Source organism: Hipposideros armiger, unplaced genomic scaffold, assembly GCF_001890085.2.
Source record: "Hipposideros armiger isolate ML-2016 unplaced genomic scaffold, ASM189008v1 scaffold_188, whole genome shotgun sequence".
NCBI lineage: Eukaryota > Metazoa > Chordata > Mammalia > Chiroptera > Hipposideridae > Hipposideros > Hipposideros armiger.
The window spans coordinates 647826-664346 of NW_017731538.1; the positions used below are offsets into that span (position 1 = coordinate 647826).

The window sequence follows — 16521 nt, forward strand, 5'->3', positions numbered from 1 at the left end:
AAGAATTCATGCATGTGAGCTAGACAAAGGCAGGCAGGAGCCAGTTAAAGGATAGGTTTTAGTTTGGAGAAAGACCTGGATGAACAAGAGATATGTCCACCTGGGTTCTTTGGGAAGCAGGTGCCAAGACAGAATTAGACGTACAAGAGATATACTGGGGGGAATGCTTGTGAAGAGTGAAGAGGAAAGGCAGCAGGAGCAAGAGGGAAATCTCAGACCCCACTACGTTCCTGACACCTGTGAAAGCAGAGGGGCGAGGAAGGGGACTTGGGCAGGAGGAGCCTCAGGTGGCAGTGTGGCCCTGACACGGTCTACGTCAGGCCGGTGGGCACGCCAGAGCAGAGACTGCCCATCAGAGGAGACCAGAGTTGGGCAGGAGTGGCCCAGCTCTAGTGCCGCCACTGTACTCAGTCGTTGGCTGGGACCTGCACAGGGACGGCTCGGCTTCAGCATGACACCGAATGACTTCTGCAGCCGCGGTCAGCTCACGATACGCCTTTAAGAAAGTTCTCTCTTAAAGGAAGATCTGAGTGACTCAACCCCATTGGCTACCACACTGGGCCAAGAGAAGCTCAGTGTTAACAGCAAAAGGTAGACTATTGAACAAGGCAGGGACCTTGCCCCAAGTAGTGGGAGAAGCAGTAAAAATAGTGACAGCAACAATGGGGTACAGCAAAGTGACCTCGACACAGTAGCAGATACATATGCAGGCTGCAGATGAGGCTGGAAGGGAGGGCCCCACCATGTCAAACCCAGGGACCTAGTCTCAGCCCTCACCCTCTTCAATGTCGCTGTAGCAGTGAAAACCCTCGACCTCTCTCACAAATGTCCTCTCTCAGTTTCCGTGATGCTGCATGTCTTGCTTTATCCTTCCAACCTTTGCCTGCTTCTTCCCTGGCCCCACTTCTTTTGCTTGGCTTCTAAATGTAGGCATTCCCAAACTTATGTCTTCAAAACTTTTCTTTCTCTAGAGTCTCCCTTTTAGGGCTCACATGACTTCCTATCACCTCTGACCCCCTACCTGCTCTGTCTGTGGTTCTCATCTTTCCTGAGAATTTCAGAGCTGCCTTCCCAAAGGTTTGGGGACCTCCCTATTGCTACATGGCCCAGCATGTGGGGGTGATACACATGGGATATCCGTAGGCATGGAAGGGTCAGAAAGTTCCAAACTGACCTTCGCCGAGGACTAACTTCATTTCTTGACTTTGCTGTTCTTATCAATGGGAAGACCAAGTTCCCAGCACTGTCACTTGACTACCCCAAGCATCACTGGCCCTCCCTTCCACAGTTCCTACAACCAGATAGTGGTCCGAGTTTTACTGCCTCCACCTAGACAAGATGTCCCACTCCTGTTTCTGCCTTCTCATTTTCTTGTCCACCACAATCAGAGATTTGGGAGCGGTCAGAGGAGATACTTAAAATCATGTTGCCCCTGCCCCTCCCCCCAAAGACATAAGAGCTCCAGATTGTTGTTGCTTCCCCACTGGACTATTCTAGTCATTTCTTCATGATCCATCTCTAAAGGATGTCCTGAGTAACCTTCCAAATTCCTCCTGAGGTCACATCACAACCTTCAGCTGCTCCCCATCATCTCGAGTTCAGCATGTCTCAGCAACCCTTCTCAGCACCATCAGTGACCCCAGCAGCAGTAAAACTTGCAGTTTAGAGATAGTCCAAGAGTCCAGTTTTAATAAAGAAAAAAGAATGCAGTAGCTACTGTCAATGGGTATATTTGTTAATGTGTCACACAGATCTCTAGTATTTACAGAGTTTGAACATTTTCTCACCCCCAGGGCCCAAGAACTAGAATTAGAAGATCATCAAAGCAGACTGGAGCAGAAATTAAGAGAGAAAATGCTCAAGGAGGGTGAGTACGGTGATATGTTTTAGGTCCTTGTTAAAGAAATTTCCTCCCCCGCGGAAAAACACTTGAGGAGAGCACTCTGAAAATCGCAGAGCAGAGTGCCCTTCCCGCCTGGGAGTCAAGGCAGAGTGCAAAGCCAGCCTTCCTCTGCCCAACACCAGCCCAGCAGATCCCCATTTAGCTTTGTTCACTTGGGTGGTGAGAGCAGCGCTTTGCTCCATCCCAAGTGCGAATGGGAACAAAGTTATTTATTCACGCATTCATTCGTGTATCCACCCATTCATTTAACAAATATTCAGGGAGCATCTAGTGTGGCTCTGGCATATGGAGATCAACTATGCCCTGTGGACTTACTATGTAGACCAACACCCAGATAAGTAATTACCATCCAGTGAGATGAGGGCCACGACATAGGTGCTCTGCGAGAGGTAATGGCAGAGGAGATGGTAAAGGAGACATCCTTCCCAGCATGGGCGGGGCCAGGGCATCACACGTGAGAAGACTATTTTCACCATAAAGGACAGAGAATTGAAATAAACCCGATTGAAACAATACTCTGATTCATACATTCACTGGCTCCCGCCAGCTAAGTATATTATATTCACTCTGTTTTGTGCCTGTGTGTTTGTGGGGCCAGGTCCCTGCCTAGCTTTCTTACACTATAATCTAGGTCTAAAAGGACACATTAAATGATTTCTTTATACTTATGGACCAAACACTGCACCTACCCATGGGCTTGCCTGGTGCAGGGCAAGCACTTAGTAAATATTAGACATCATCATCATGAATATTCTTTTTAGGTATTTCATCCCCATTTTACAGATTAGAAAACTAAGTCTGAGAACTTTAAAAGCATGCCCAAGGTACATGATGTGGCTAAGGTTAAAGGCCAGATCACCACACACTCAGGGTCTCCTGTTTTTTCCCCATATATAGATCAGTAGTGATTTGTAGACTGTTTCTTTAGAGCAACAGAATTCTATTTCTAACAAAATCCTTACCTAGCTGCACTGCACAGGACAGATGACAGTAGTATACATCTTTTATTTGTTGGAAGGGGCTCAGGTGGGTATAATAATGACAAGCCAAATTAACAGAGGAATTTAAATTTTTTTTCTGTATTGATTATCAAATAAGGAACACCAATTCTGGAATATACCTAAATTAATAAACCATAGTGTATAACTAATATCTGATGTACACACCTGATACAATTTTTAACTAGCTCTGTTTCCAAGTGATAAAATAAATACCACCTGATATTTTTTAGACTCTGTTAGCCACCTTCGATTCTTTTTAAAAAAATTCTTACTAAGGAGTGTAGCTTCTTCATCTCGTCTTCTGTAGCTGGGCTCATCTTCCACAAAAGCTTCATCCCATTAATTAGAAAAAAAAATAGGACTTTATTTATCCCTCTCTGGTAAACTTAGTCTGATGCAATATTTTAAACAGTCCCTGAAGGAAATGCATAGTCTCTTTGGGATGAAAATGTTCAGTCTTGCCGATGGCCACCCCTTCCTTTTGCTTTTCTCCCTAAAGTGACTGCCAGGTAATGGGGAGAGGCAGGTTTGTGTGATTTTGGCATTAGGAATCTAAGTGGGTTGCACTGATTCATTGAGTCCCCACACAGCTGTCTCCTGTCATTAGCCTGCCACTCTCTCTGCTGGCATTTGCAGCTAAGGTGTGTGGCTGGCGTAATCCACAGCCAGCCATTCTCTCGGCATTCTTGGAGCCTGGTGGTGGTCCCTGGCTTACTCAGACTCTCCTCAGCACATACTCCATTCAGCTTGTTCAAGCATTCTACAATACAGTCTCCACTGGGGAGCCACTTCACTCCTCATCATGGGGGAACCCCAGGGCAGGCCCACTGGCCAGCTACCTTTGGCAGCTCTGGGGCAAGTGAACACTGCTAGGCTCCATCCATGCCACACAGAGAAGATGGAGGCCTGGGCAGTCACACTCACTCTCTACTTCAATGCCCAACCACAGCATTCTACCCTATGTTTACACACAGGGCATCCTTGCAGCTGGCTTCTTCCCAGGGTTCCGATAGAAGAGCAGGGAGAGAGTCCTTGGGCCCCCAGTGTTCCCATCAAATGATAGGACATTTCCTGCCACTTGAGGTCTTCTAAGACCCAGAATGGAGAGACGAGCATAGGCAAGGCTCCCACCCTCCCATAAAACATAAGGTGCAAAGGGAATGGTACTCTTTTATTTCTGTCGTCATAGGTACCTTCGTCCTGACCCTGCCTCAGAACTTAACCTGATTTGAGAGTCAGGGGCACCTCCTCTACTCTGGGATTGGGCTCATCACCCAGTCCCCCATGTGTTAAATGCAAGGGGCTCGTTAGCCTTCCTTTGAATTTATGAAGTCCTCTCCAAGGTTGACAAAACCTGGTTGACAAAACATAAATCTGGTTTTAAAATCCTATTTTGAATGTCAAAAAGTCACTACTACAGTACCTGTTTCTTACTCTTTCCCTTGCTTTTATAACAATTTTATCGCCCCAGGCAATTGGATGTCTCTGGCTATTTAGGAAGGTCACATACTCTGAAAAACATAGTCACAGTCTGAAGATGTCCACCAACCAGCCAGAGCCTCACTCTGCTTCTGCCTGGTCTCTATGCAAAGGGCTACCATTTGTCATTCACTACAAATGAAAAAAAGGATTCTCATCATTGCAATAGTAGCCATTGATGCAGACAGTTTACTTAGAAGCTTTTCTTGCTGTAGCTCAGAAATGTTTAGGGAAAACAGCTTTTGTGTTGTTCTGTGGGGGTTTTGTGTTTGTTTTTTGCAAGGGAGGGGAGGTTGGAGGACTTGGTAGGGCTTGGCTGATATTCTTTTTCTCACAAAGTGGTCCTCCCCTGTCACTTTGTATATATTCTCAAGATGGAAACAGTTGCACAAAGCACCCACCTTTCTAATCAGTGGTGTTGAGGTTGGATCCCTGGTGTTCCATTCATTTTCTTATTTTCTCTGTGGAAATTAAAGGGCAGAACAAGTCCAGAACAATCAAGAATGCCCAGGCTCAGAGCTCTCCTGGGGCCAAATCCTACTTGCCGGCCAATGGTTTTCTTCCTTTCTTTGTTTTTAGAGAGCCAGAAAGATGAGAAAGATCTAAATGAGGAGAAAGAAATATTCAACGAGATGATGCAAGTGATTGAGCAGAGGGACAGACTTGTGAATTCCTTAGAGGAACAACGCATAAAAGAAAAGGCTGAAGACCAGCACTTTGAAAGCTTCATATTAAGGGGCTATTAGCTGAGCAGGACGTGAACAGGCCCAGGGGCCCCTCTGCCTTGAAGCAAGCTGAAGACTGAATCCAGCCAAGCCCACCTCACACACTCCTAGCTCCTTTTGCAGGATTTGTCATACCCGCAACTTCAGTGACACCCGGCTGCAATATGTTTTTAAAAATTAAAAATCTGTCATCTCTGCTACAGCTTACCTAGATCCGTCCAGAGATGATAATGAAGAAAATACAAAGATGCTTTTGAAATTGACAATCGAATTCAGCCGGTCTCTCTGATTGGAGATGGCTTGGCAGGTGACCAGCATTGTTTTCCCCAGAAAGTGACCCGGAGATTGACTTTCCTGCTGCTTTTATCATTTGTCTTCCCAATTCATTGAGTTACACGTCTTAAGATTTGAAAGAAGCTGCCTTTTTGTTAATATATCCATATTTGCCTTTTTTTGCATGGATGACTGGTTTCCAAATGTCAGAAGGTAGCAGCAGCAGTTTAAATATTAAGTTAATATTTAAATTGTGTTTCCAGAGAAAGGGGAGAAACCTTGAGATTACTCATGACAGAAAGCAAATAACTCATATAGCAGGTGTTAATTCAATCCACGGTGAATTTAATTTACCAGGTGTATTGATAAGCCTTAATATAATATACATATGCAATGAGAGTTTAATAGAACATTTGAGCCTTAATTTTATTTTTAAAAAAGGAAATAAAACCTTAACCCCATATATCAGCAAGACTGTTAGTTTTCACCAAATAGTGTTGGCTCAGAAACACTTTTTATTCTCAGAGCACTGCTCCTTTGGCCCCTGGAACATACTGAAAATCATTTTTAGAAGATGAATAATTTTGAAGTGCTTATTTATAACTGTTGGTAATGGCAAAAAGGGAAACTCATCTGTTGATAAAATATGGGCAAGGTTGGTGCTGCTACTAAAAACACACTAGTGGCCCAAGGCAAGTCTCCATCCCCATAGTGGTCTTTTTAGGTCCAAACAGAGAGGTGTCTCTCAGACTTCCTGCAGGAGTTGCCCAGGAACTGCACAGGACAAGGACAAAACCACTTCTGACTTCAAGGTCAAAAGCTGAGTGCAGTGACCCCATTTACCAAATCCTAGATTGGGTCATGGATTTGTTTTATGACATTTTTCAACGTGCAAAGAAAGCTGGGAGATGGAGTTTGTGCACTGACATGGGACTCCTGGCACATTTGGATGGTTCATATGGAATCAAAGGAAAGATTTCAAAATGATGACCTGTTGTTATAAATTATTTGATTGTTTTCCCTCAATGGGATTCTTTGAAGATTCGGCCTGTCGTTGACCAGAGACAGACTGAAGAACTCCTTTGTTGTGTGTTTGGCCTATCTCATTTCTGCAAGTGTTTAAATGTGTCAGTGGACAAAAGGTGCTTTGCAACAGTTGGCTGTGACTGGACACCTAACTTTCCTCAACATAAGTTGACCCATGAGCCATTTCTTTCTTAGATGCTGTCTGTGTACCCCGAACTGGCCAGCTAACAAGCCGACAATTAGCAGTGTAACTGGGTTCCTGGAGTCAGCCAATGTTTTGAGTGGTATTAAAATGCATCCTTCCCATGGCATATCAAGCTCCTAATGTTGTAGGGTTTTTTTCCCTTTTCCTTCCTTCCTTCCTTCCTTCCTTCCTTCCTTCCTTCCTTCCTTCCTTCCTTCCTTCCTTCCTTCCTCTCTTCTCTTCTCTTCTGTCCTTCCTCCCTCCCTTCATTCCCTCCCTCCCTCCTTATCTCCCTCCTCTTTCCTTCCCTTCCCGTCCCTTTCCTTTCTTTCAGAATCATGTCTTTTAGTGCCTGCGTAGTATTATTAGGAAATATGCACAAGTTACCTATCTATTTATCTATCTACCATCTATTTATGAAACCTGTGTCACTTATGGCTATCTATTTTTATTTATTTGTATAATTGGTGGAAATTGCTAGCATGATTTCTTCATAATTTAGTTTTCCGGTGTTATAATTTAGAGAAGACCTATTATTACTAAGATATTGGTATATAAGCTATTTAATATACAAGTAACCCAGATGTTTGGGGCAGTGAGTTGTATAGTATTAGATTTATGGAGATAATCAAAATAATATTTTCAGCCATCAGGTATTTAGAGGTAAGACAACAACTGCATAGGAATGTTAATTGACTTTAAGAAGGGGATGGATAACTTCAGTTTTCATTCTAGAATATGTGGAAATATTCAAGCCCCATCTTTTCTGTCAGTTATATACAAGTGTACTCCCGGATGCCTGCATACATTTAACAGACGATGCTCAACTGTGTAGTACCTGAGTTGTTATTGTTCACAAGAATTAATTGCCACTTATTTTGATTTGTTCTATTTCCATCTAAAAGAAAGATTCTCCCAAGAGGGCCAACAAAGAAGGTGGTTCTTGGCCCTAGTATTCTGTTAATAGCTGAAAGAAGCAATTAGTTTCTTTTCTCTTCCAAAGACCGTGTTCTGTGGCTTAAGGCTATGTCTTATCTGGCCAAGTTAAAATTTAAACCTCATACTCAGCAGGCTTCTACTTAACCCAGCTTTCCATTTTACCAGTATATGGAAACTATTTTAATGATCATTTTCAAGATGACGCAAAGGCTGTGGCTGTTGAACTATTTCAAATGATTCATTCCTTCTTCACAATAGAGAAGGTTCTAAGACGCTCAAAATGTGTAGTACCGCACATTTTAAAGACAGTAGGATTATGATGAAAACAGATAGAGCCTTCACTGTCTCATGACAGAACACTTGAGATCAAGTCTGAAAAATTTAGGACTCTGATACAGAAAGTCCCAGCCTCGGGTCATATTTCACAGCCTCACAAGCTTCTAAGTTAAACCAAAGGGCTCATGATAGTTCTAAGTCCAGAATTTTACATAAGTTGGACCAACAGGACAGCTCTTAAGCTTGCTCTCCCAAACCACTTATTTATGTTTAATAAACATTTTTCAAATACCCATGGGGTTCTGCAGCCCTGTGCTAGGTGCTAGGATATAGAAAAAAGGTGGTTCCTACACTCCACCCACAAAAAATACAAAGATAAGTACCACTCCCAAACACAAAGATAAAGAACTATTTTTATTATAAGCACCAACCTAGTCTCACATTTTTCTCAAGCATAAAGACATATATCCCCCAACGATTGCAGTGCTTCTTTGGCAATAAAAACATGGATAGGTTCATGTTTCTGAAACTGTGAAAAATAATATCAGGTTGTACTGTTTCATTTAAACCTTGACTTTGGCAGTGTTGGGCTGCCTGGAATCAATGCTGAGATGCAGCATGTTAATTGCAACTGAGAAAGGAAGTGGCAGGTGTTTCCAGCTCTGATGAGCTGCAATGAAATTGACGTTTTCTGCATTCTGGAGGCCAATAACAATTCAGCAATGTCTGTCTTCCCAGGAAGCAGATTTGCAGGCTTTTCCTTCCAAACTGAAAATGGCAGCATGTCCCACCGAGGTGGCTGATCAGACAACTCCCTCAGCAGGGCAGAGATGGCAGGGAGCAGCTGGGGCTGCGACATCAGCGGAGAGAGTGGCAGTCGTTGGATGTGGTGAGCTCCAAAGTAGGAGTTTACTGTAATAAGAAGGTTCATGTACAGGGGAGAGTATCCTATTTCAGCCACTGTTTATCTTCAAACCTCATTGCTGAGTAGCTTGTAAAAGATTAATTTGCTCCCACAATTGGGAACTATTCATGTGGATTGAAATGTGTTACGTGTACACTGCTATAAATACTCAAATGAACCAAAAATAAATGGTTTCGTGTCTAAGGAATCCAAATATTTTCCTGTGGGCTTCGTCTGGCACCTCTGAGGGCAGGGTCCATTTCATTTCTTTCTTTTCAGTGAAAGGGCCTGGGCAAAGCTTTGATTTCCTGTGGGAGTCTGAGTTAATGGTGGATGCTTTATTCCCACTGGGGCACCTGGAAGAACTTACCTGACCAGCAAATTGGATTCAAGTGGAGGAGGAATGAAGAAGGCTCACCTCAGGTGTATTCTCTCAACAAAGAAAGTATTCTCAGAGCTGGGGTGGGGAGGAGAGATGGGGCCGAGCCTAGTTCTACCTCCTGTTTCTCTTTCCTTCTTACCTGTGTAGCCTAGTTTCGTATTTCATTCACTCAACAAGAATGCTCCCATCTGCACAGAACTGGCCTCTTCCTTCAACTCACACTCTTTCAGGACTGAGTTGTTGTTGTTTTCTGGTCTTAACCCCAGTGCATGTACATTCATGAAATGTGAGCTCATCATACACCAGAACTGCCACATGAGATTACCGAAGTGGTCGGTCCCCCTCATTTCGCACTGTGTTCCCCATTGTTTGTAAAGCTTTTGTCTGCTGATAAGAATATTTGAAATGATTCATTTTTTTCATTGAACATCCAACTCAAAATAAACACAACTGCAGATGAGAGCTCCTGTTTTGCAAGCGTTAACTTGCCAAGGGGAAAGCGCCAAGGAAAGGCCAGCCACCTTTGGGGCTCATGTATCTTCCTCCTGCTCACAGAGTCACAGACTCTCAGCCTTTAGCTGATCTGTTAGCAGCAAGTCACCATCCCTCGGTCTTCAGGGCACACTTGGTAATTTTATGCCCACTCCCTCTCCCAGCTCATTTCTAGAAATAAAAAAAAAAGCAAACCCAGTGCTGTAATGGCTTCCTGAGGAGCCCTCTGACCCTGGTGCTGGTAACGGATCCTGTGAATTCAGCTTGCCTCACCTGCCAGGTGCTGTCATAAGCTCTGTACGTGCACTAGTCCTTCTAACCCTGAAAGCAAACCCTTAAGATCAACATTACCTCATGTTGAGCACAGAGGCTCAGGAGCTCACCTGGTAATCCAGGTACACAGTAGTGAAACGGGCTGGACCCAGACGTTGGCCTCTAGAGCCTGGGCTCTCGACCACCAGGTTGCATGGGCTCCCTTTTGGTCCCCACCTGCTTACCTGTTCCTTCCCTTCCTTCCCGAGATCAGTTCCCATTGTCACCTTCCCCGTGACACCAGTGCAGAGCCCTGCTCAGGGGAAATCTGGGAATAGAAGCCCAAGCTGCCACTTTGCAGTGTTTTGTATTATGTACTGCCTCTTCTATGCTCTCACATGCAAACAATAGTTTAGAACAGTTCAATGACCTAACCTCTGTCACTTCTCACAAAAGTCTTTCAAGAAGCATGATACTCTAGGACGATGCATCCTGTCTATCTAGGGTGACCAAGTACCAGGGCACCTTTTTGTCCCAAATTGAGAAGCATGGCATTCCATAATTAAATTCCCAGCCCCATGCATAGAGAACCAAGAGGGTGGAGGACATGGGCGAGGAAGGACCGAGGGAGTGTGTTGGGGACCAGCTGAGAGTGAGGTGCCTTCTGCAGGCCCTTAGGGAAATTGTTCAGAGGTGGGGGAGGAGAAGCAAGGAGGGTAGGGAACAGGACAGCAGTCACTGCAGTGGCACTCATGGTCCTGTATGAAACTAAAACAGCCTGATCCTGGGCAGCATCTCCAAAGGTACCAGTGGCACAGGAATTCGGTCCCTCTCCCCATCCCCCGAATAATACAAAATGTTTCCATAAGGATTTGGGAGAAATGTGTGTGTGTGTGTGTGTGTGTGTGTGTGTGTGTGTGTGTGTGTGGAGTAGTCCCCAAACCATAAATATGTAATTTGAAGACAAATCAATACCTCAAGGAAGAATATCAACCAGTATAATCATATGAAACACAGCCAACTGGGCTAAGAGTCACTAGTTCAGGGCTCTAATTTCAGCTCTGCCACCGTTCAGTAGATGATATTGAACAACTCAGTTTTGCCTCAGTGTCTCCATCCGTGAAGAAGGGCGGATCCCCCCTCCCTTCTTCCCCCTCTTCCTGCCTCACATGTTCCTTGAAAGAGCCCATCTGCTGTACATAGGCTCTATTTTAAAATGGAAATGGCTAGAATATAAATTTGTCATTGGAATGACCATGGTGAATCTCAAACTGTTCAAATTCCAACAGCAGAAACAACGAAAAAGAAAAACACTTCAGGCACTTCAGGCCTCAGCAGAACAGGTAAGAACGGGCAGTCTCCACAAGAGGAGATATAATCAGTAAAGTAGGCCAGGAAACACACTTCCCAGAGCACTGTCACCCCTTTTTTGGGGACTCTCTCTCTCTGAACTGGCCTCTGTCAACTAAAGGTGCAGCCTTTTGCAGACCCTTCGGCCAACGGTTCTTCAAGTTCACCCTGAAGACACCACCTGGCCCTGGTGATTTGGTTGCATCTCATTATTAGATGTAACACGTCTGACCTTCCCTCCTCGAAGGAAACATCTGAAGTAGAAATTACCTTACTATCTTCCCCAGCAAAGATGGAAGTGGAGACTCTTGCTCCTCCAGGCCACGTAAGTCTGGAGGTGGGTGTAGGAGGACTAGGTAGGTTACGATGGTGACAAAGAAGCCCTTGCTCCTCCAATTACACTGGTCTGGGAAGGGGGAGGGGAGGCCTTGGGAGTAATCTCAGTGGCCTGTGGCATGGACCAATAGAATCACTGGGACCCTTGGGACCCTTGCTTGGCTGGGTGTGAAGTTGCTGACATCTGCTCCTCTCTATTCTTAAAAGCTTTGCCCCTGCTGCTATCCCTCTGGAGTGCTCTCCATTCCTCTGCTGGACAATTTGAGTAAGAGCCACTGATCTTAGAGCTTCACCTCTACATGTGGTTGGCACTCAGTTCTCATGCGCAGGTGAGGAAATCCCTCTACTAATGTCTACGGTTTATTGCTGGACTCCTGAAGGACAGATAGGTCAGCAGGTCATCTGTCTCAAAGCACTTGAGTCACATTCCCCTATGGGTGATTCAGAGGCCATTTGAATGGCGTTGTCCTGTGTGATTTCCAAACACATCTTGCCCTCAGCCCACCTTGCAATAAGGCTAAGATGGTTCAACCTCCCCCTGCCCCCACGCCTTCTCTGCCCACCAAGAGAAGCCCTCCCCTGCCACACACACTCCTGCCATCTGGGCTGCCATAGCCCAGGCAAGTAGGTCCCCTGAAGGGCATGCTCAATGGCAGCCTGGCCTTCCAAGTCCACTGCTAAGAATCCAGAGTTCCCAAGGAGGACATGCAATGAGAATCCTCACTTAAGACGCTCACTCCAGAGCCATTTCATCTCCCACACATTCTTCTCATCCCGAGGGCACATCTTTCTTTCAGTGATCAAAGAAATCCATCCCCAAGAGGCGCAGACTGGCTTCCCTCCACAACCTCCTCCCCACCCCCCCACCCCCCGCTGCTTTGATGTGGTTAAACAACCTCCAATTATTGATTGGGATCCACACCCTTCATAAAACCCTCTTCGTGATCTGCAGGGCCCTCCCATTTTGTTCCTTGGATAGTGTATTCGTGTCTAGGGTCACCATCATCAAGTACCACAAAGTCGGTGGATTCAAACAACAGAAATGGATTCTCTCACAGTTCTGGAGGCTAGGAGTCCAAAATGCAGGTGTCTGCTTGACAATGCTCCCTCGCCAGTCTCTAGGGGAGGGTATTTGCTTGCCTTTTCCAGCTTCGGGCAGCCCCAGACATTCCTTGGTTCTGGCAGCATCACTCCAGTGGTCATCTTCTTCCTGTGTGGCTTCACATCATCTTTCCTTTGTGCATGTCTGTGTCCAAATTTTCCTCTTCTCCTAAGGACATTGGTCTTACTGGATTAGGTGCCTATCCTACTCCAGGATGACCTAACATGCTGTTGTTTTAACATAAACTAATTATCTCTGCCATGATCCCATTTCTAAATAAGGTCACATCTTGAGTTTCTGGTGGTTAGGACTTCAAAGTATCTTTTTTTTAGGGGACACAGTTCAACTCATAACAGACAGTATTCATATTTGGGAAATGTGACATGTTTCCCAGTGGAAGCTTCTTCCAGTTTAAGTTTTACCTTAATTTGATTTGAGATGCTTGGTTGACCTCTATCCTGGGTTTTTAAAGAAAAAAGTAACACAGCAAAACAAAAAGAAAACGGAATACAAAAGAATCAATATGACAGATGTAGATCACAAATACAATTTATGAAATCTGTCTGAATGGAGCACCCAGACTCCAATTTTCTCTCCATTATCTTAGTAGTTATAGTTACTTTTTTAGTTATTGTTTTAATGGTTACCCTAGAGGTTACAGCATGATTCCTGATTTATCAAAGCCCAAAATAAATTGTTACTTTTATTTCTTCCCAGACAATGCCGTAGAACACGTAACTCTACTTACTTCCCAATTTAAATGCTTTGGGTTTTGTGTAGTTTAATTTGATTTATATATTTTGAAACCTCATAAGACATTATTATTGCTATTTTATGTAGTTAATATTCTTTTAGAGGCACCCATGTATTTGCCCTTTTATTTGTGTTTTATTCCTCCATGTGTCACCAAGCTCCCATCTGGAACAACTTTCCTTCTGCCATACACTTTAGTATTTCCTTTTGTTTGAGTCTGCTATTAACAATTTTCCTCAGTTGTGTGTGTGTGTGTGTGTGCGTGTGTGTATACACACACGCACACACACACACACACACACACACACACACACACACACACACATATATATGTTTTGGCTTTTTGTTTTGTTTTGTTACTGCAAATGCCTTTGTTTTCTCTTTGTCTGCTGGAGTGGAGTCTTTTGAAATCCCAACCCAAAACAAGGGGAGCTTACCAGGAGCCCTCAGTCTGGAGTCACCTGAAATTTGTCTACTTATCCTTATGAGGTTGACAATGGCCCTGCTCAATCTCTTAGCTTCTCAGCTGCCTCATGTGAAAGTGGCAGATGCCCAAGGGAAAGTAGTCCCAAGTAGCGGGCTCACCTTTCTGGGATTCCTCCTTCTTCAAGATCTTGGCTCTGTGAGTTTCCTTAGCTTTCCAGTGGTCTCGAGCAGGTTGGCTTTACATTTTGTCCAGCTTTCCAGTTGTTCTCAGTGGGAGTGTTGGCCTACATTACATAGTCTGATGGTACAAAAAGCCAAATAGCTATTTCTCATCTATTTATTACAAAAATTCCTGGAAGCTGTCATATAGCACTTTTGCTTACAGCCCATTGGTCAAAATTTAGTCATGTGACTGCACTTAGCAGGAAAACACCATCTTTATTCTGGGACACCATAATTCTGGCTGAAAAGTGTGGGTTCTATGGATATTTAGGAGAACAGATTCTGGGGACTATACTATTAGTCTTTCAGTTACTGGCTATGAAATCTGACACAAGTTATTTAAACTTTCAGAGTTTCAATTTACTCATCGGTAAAATAGAGGTAATGATACCATCATTTATTGGTCTCAAATGAGAGACTAATAATGAAGATTTATTGAGCTAAGGGTTTTTATCTTCTGGCCACTGAGCTGAGTTGTTTATTTATACTAACTCTCCTGGTCCACCAACAATCTGATAAGGTAAGTACTCATTTGTTCTCATGATGATGAGAAAACAGGCACAGAGAGGTTAAATATCTTGCACAAAATTAAACAGATATCTGGCTGCAGAATGGTGATTTGAACCCCAAGCTTTTACCATGACATGATACTGCCTTGCAAATCCCAAAGGGCTACCTGTTGGAATTGCTGAAGGAAGATAACAGGATCAGGGTTGAAACAATGTTAGGTAGCTGAGGGCAGCACATGTTTATAGCTGGAAAAATGGTCTCCTAAGGAGAGGGCTGAGGTCAGGACTGGCCTAGTTTGGGCCATATGGATTTTTGAGTGATGTGGGCCACCCAGGGAGTTAGAGAAGGAGACCACAGAGATAGAAGGGACCCTATAGGGCATGTAGTTCCAAGGATTTATTATAAAACATTGATCCATTTTGTGATAAATTTATAATTTTTCATTGAAATATAATATATTTCAATAAATACATATAGATTTCTTGGGCTGGTTGAGTGGCACGTTGTTTGGGAGTTGGTTTGGTACACCAGGTCTAAGCAGCCGGGCCCCGGTTCCGATCCCACATGAGGGCCAGTGATGCTGCGCCCTCTACAGATAAGATGGTGAACAACGGCTCGACCTGGAGCTGGGCTGCCGTGAGTTGGCGTGAGCTTTCGTGAGCTGCCGTGAGCTGCCATGAGCAGCTGTCCAATGGCTGGCGAGTGACTGCCTCACCCGGGAAGAGTGCAATGATAATACCAACATGGGCCAGTGAAGTGATGTCCTCCACAACTAGACTGAAGAACAAATGGACAGCAACTTGTCTGTTCCCCTTCCCCCAATTCCCCAATGCTGTTCCCCTCCCCCAAAGATAACTACTATCCCGACTCCTAACACTGGAGATTAGTTTTGCCTCTCTTTGAAATTTATATGAATAGAATGATAGAGCATCTGTTCTTTTGTGTCTGATTTTTTTTTACCCAACATTATTTTGTGTAATACACCCCTACCTCTCCCTATAGTTGCATGTTGCTCATTCTCATCGCTGTGTAATATTCCATTGTGAGACTATCACTATTTATCAACTGTTAATGGGCATTTGAATGATGCTGCTATGAACCTTCTAGAACATGAACTTTCTAGAACTCATTTTTGTTGGGTGTAACCTAGATTGAAATTGTGGATCATAAGGTACAGCCTTGGCTTTGCTTTACTGATGATAGAAATGAAAGTACAGAAAGGGCAGAGATTTGTCCAAGGTCACCCAGCCCCTGAGCAAGGACTGGAACCTGAGGTGATTCTTTCCCTGCGCAATTTGTCTAGGCCTAAATTTCAAGGATAGGCTGACCTAGAGATTCAAGGGAGTAACACGCAACACACTTAGCTTATGAGCTGTTCTTATCATCTAAGCTTTGGGTAAGATGAGACTAGTGACCGAGCAGGAGAGGGGCAGCTGATCAGTGGGGCCCAAGTTGTAAATGCCAGTTCAGATTGGAGGGAGCCAGGCAAGTTCTTCTCTGCATCTTATCAAAGAACAGCGTGCGATGTGTGTCCCTGATAACTACAATTAGATTCAGTCTACTTCAGGGCCAGGCCCTGTGCCAGGTATTTCTCCCCATATATTATCTCATTTAATCTTCTGTATAAAAACCAGAGCAACTCATATGCATAAGGACTATAAAAGCATAATATCAAAACGGAATATATAGATATATAGATATATATCTCTATATATTATACTCTGTAAGCAAATGAGCATTTTCGAACACTGCTTCTCAAACAATCTGTGGTGAAGGACCAGTCCATCGTCGACCGATAATTTTATAAAATAAAAAAATGAATTATTAGAAAAATAAAATGAAAAGACACTCAAAGTTTCTAATTTTTAGTTTTAAATTGAACAAATAAAAATTTCATTGTTAAATTACTATAAAAATGCCTACACACTCTTTTTCTATATTTATATCATTGAGAACCAATAACACAAAGTTTGCTGATCAATACTG

The 16521-nt window shown here is 43.8% G+C and overlaps 1 long non-coding RNA gene across 1 annotated transcript; it reads left to right on the top strand.

Moving 5' to 3' along the window:
• Positions 1–1790: 1790 nt before the first annotated feature.
• On the top strand, positions 1791–6718 carry LOC109388254 (uncharacterized). The gene is made up of 2 exons (XR_002125167.1): positions 1791–1867; positions 4963–6718. It is a non-coding gene; the product is annotated as an uncharacterized LOC109388254 (long non-coding RNA).
• Positions 6719–16521: the final 9803 nt, after the last annotated feature.